This window comes from Mytilus edulis, chromosome 5 (assembly GCF_963676685.1).
Source record: "Mytilus edulis chromosome 5, xbMytEdul2.2, whole genome shotgun sequence".
Taxonomy (NCBI): Eukaryota; Metazoa; Mollusca; class Bivalvia; order Mytilida; family Mytilidae; genus Mytilus; species Mytilus edulis.
Window position 1 is genome coordinate 4,632,710 of NC_092348.1, and position 3,681 is coordinate 4,636,390.

Here is a 3,681-nt window from a genome sequence, read left to right on the forward strand (position 1 = left end):
CTCTGAGAAGTTAAGGGCATATAAACGTTGAAAATATGCCGCACAGCCTTATATTTTGACCTTTGAAAAAAATTGTGCTGCATATGAACTTTCAATTCTAGGATAAGATTTTTTTCAAAATGTCATAGTAAAAGTGGTACAGTTTTAGCCGTTAAAGCAGTTCCTATGGGAAATTGTATTGTCAATATTTACAGATATGCAACCTGTAATAACATATTGAATATATTTTTTACAGAAGTATGTTATATTAAATTAGTGTATCAAGTCTTTGAAAATATATTTATTTTTATTTGTTTACGTTTTCCTAATTTTAGAGAAAAACCGATATATTTGCTGCACATTTAACATTTAAAAAATATTCATATGTGATTTCATAAATACATTTACCCTTACCAACACTTTGATCATTAACATCCATGTGAGCAGCAACTTTTTATCATTGAAAACATCACTGAAAACGCTACGCATCGATTGATAGATGTATTCTCTTTATAAAACATTGCTTCAACAGAGAAATGGACAATTCACAATTGAAAAAAAATAATCCTCTCTCTTTGTCAATGGAATATATGATATCAACATATTCAACAATGATTGAATAGCCAGAAAATATATCATCTATGAATAATAAAAGCAACAATAGTTAAACAATTGTCACATATCATGCATTGATTGAGATGGAGCAAATCGTCCTGCTATGCATGCATTAATCGCCATTCTAGTCCACTGGTATATACAGATTTGAGACTGCGAAAATATATTGGTAGTGAGTTCAATTAATCTGGATGCATTTATACTTTTCGTACGCTTCTGAATGGTTTCAATTATTATATATTAACTTAATATTTTGAGATACAAACTGTGACTTTTTTTGTTCTAAGAAATCACATTCCAAAACATTTCAAAATGGCGACTTTGCTAAGTCACAGACTGGTGAACTTGAAATGATTTTTTTTTTCAATGTCCAATCAAAATTATCGGTCAGAACAAATCGCATTTGAATACCCGTTTTCTGAGAAAAAAAGACACTAATTTCATAACACTTTCTTTATATGTATGAATGAATGAATAAATAATTTATTAAAGTGCAACCTGAATTGCCATTATACAATACATATGATATGAACATTGTTATTTTCAAAAAGCTTTATAGGCTTACGAAGCACTGTCATTTAAAAACATTATTATACATATTAAAATACATGTTACTGTTAAAAGCAATGTGAATAACACTGATTTGGTTTGCTCAAGTTAACAATTTAAAAGATTTAACTTTTTCTTTTCAAACAATCACCGATAATTTTAATCCATGGTGTTAAATCATTGAATAATAACACATTTTTACTCGACTGATTTTACAAGCAAACCGAAAAATGACTCTTGAAAATCTTTAAATATGTAGATTAAATATCGTGTCTTTTATTTAAAATCAACATTTTTTTATTATCAATCATTAATTGCGGACTTGATTTATAGAATTATTTAATGTTATGTAGATAAAAAGTAATAGGACATTATTTAGTATATAATTTCAAAACTGTCTTAACATTATATCACCAGTCCAGTAGTCAGCAATTCGGTGTTTTCATGAATATCAATTGGATGGTCGATTTTTATAAATACTGTTTGTAAAAGTTTGATTTATACGAAATACTAGTATTAAGGATTTTCTAATCCCAGGCAAAGATTATTTTGTAAAATCTTTTGTAATTTTGGGTCCTCAATGCTCTTCAACTTTGTACTTGTTTGGCATTATAACTTATAACCAATTATAGCCTGGTACCTTTGATAACTATTTACACCACTGGGTAGATGTCACTGCTGATGGAAGTTTCATCTCCTAGGGTATCACCAGCTCAGTAGTCAGCACTTCGGTGATGACGTGCATATCAAATATATGATCATTTTTATAAATTTACTGTTTGCATAAGTATGACTTATTTAAAATACTAAGGATTGTCTAATCCCAGGCATATATTACTTTAGCCTTATTTGGCAAAAGATCTTGTAATGTTTGGTCCTCAATGCTATTCAACTTTGTACTTGTTTGACATTATAGCTATTTTGATCTGAGCCTCACTGGTGAGTCTAACGTAGACGAAACGAACGTCTGGCGTATCAAATTATAAGCCTAGTAGCCTTTGAAAAATATTTACATCACTGGGTCGATGCCACTGCTGGTTAAAGTTTCGTCCCATAGGGTATCACCAGCTCAGTAGTCAGCACTTCGGTGTTGACATGAATATCAATTATATGGTCATTTTTATAAATTAACTGTTTACAAAAGTATGAATTATTCAAAATACTAAGGATTGTCTTATCCCAGGTATGGATAACCTTAGCCGTATTTGGCAAAAGATCTTGTAATTTTGGGTCCTCGATATTCTTCAACTTTGTAACTTTTTTATCTGAGCTGAATTGTGTTAGACTAAGTTAGGTTTTTTGACCGTATCATTGTCTTTGAGATGATGGGACATTCCACTAAAGGCTCCATCTCATCTCCGATTGTGTTTTAATAAAGACAGTTGTCAACCATATTGTATCAGTTCTCTTAACCTACTATATTCTCAAGCTAGTCAGACAGTTGACAAATTTACATTTACATACTTGAATATGAAAAGATGTACCGTAAATTTTCACACTTCATTGGTGCATATAAAAACAAACATGAGAATTATTGGGAACCATATTTCAGTGTGTATAGATTTAGTTGCTACTACCTGGTTACATCCTGTTTGGTGAAGTAGGTGCATAGGAAATAAATATAAGAATATTATCTATCATAAGCTCTACAATAATCCTTGTAATAGCTAAACAATAAGCATATGAAGTCATTTGGCATAAGGGAGAAGACAGTGGTTTTAGAAGTATACTTTAGAATTTAAGTCAATGACATATAAATGTACTGTGAGCAAAAGCGATCATCAATGCTTTATTCCAGTGTTCTATATGAAATGTTGATTGCTTACTAAAGAGAACTTTTGATAGGATTGTCAAAAAGATTGTCACTGACCAACTGGACATTCCTACTTACTGAGGGTTTAGACTTAAGTATGTTTTTATGAGACTATGGTATAAGTGACAACAAGAAGTCATATTGGTATCACTATTAAAATGAATGGAGAGCTCCAAACAGAGCCAATATCTGAGTTTATCTTACTTCCTATACATTTCTAGGAATATGATTGGTTTAAAGCGTCCTCGTGGAAACCGTGTATATTTAATATTAGGTTAGTTGGGAGGTGGGGCTTATTTCATACGTTGCGTCCCTTTATATTCCATATAAGGTAATAAGGAGGCGAGGCTTATTTCATACACGGTTAGTAGTGGTGTTACGTCCCTTTAGAAAAACAAAATAGTACTGAGAAAAAATCTTAAAGGTTTCAACAGGCGAAGAAAGTGATGATAAAGTGAAATAAATTCATAAAACACATTTAAAACTAACAAGTTGTCATTGTTGGCAACTGTTTTTGTAGGATCAAAGGATGTAGTTTCTTAATCATGTTAATGCTAACTGTATTGAAAACTTGCTCACTTTGATAGGTCACTAGTCTAAATTTTAAACTTTAAGATAGGCTTCACTCTCACCCATATGGAATATACTGACCCCATATATACCGTATTAGGTCACTAGCACACTATGTAACTAATAATATTTTAAAAGAGGGACATCCAAGTTAA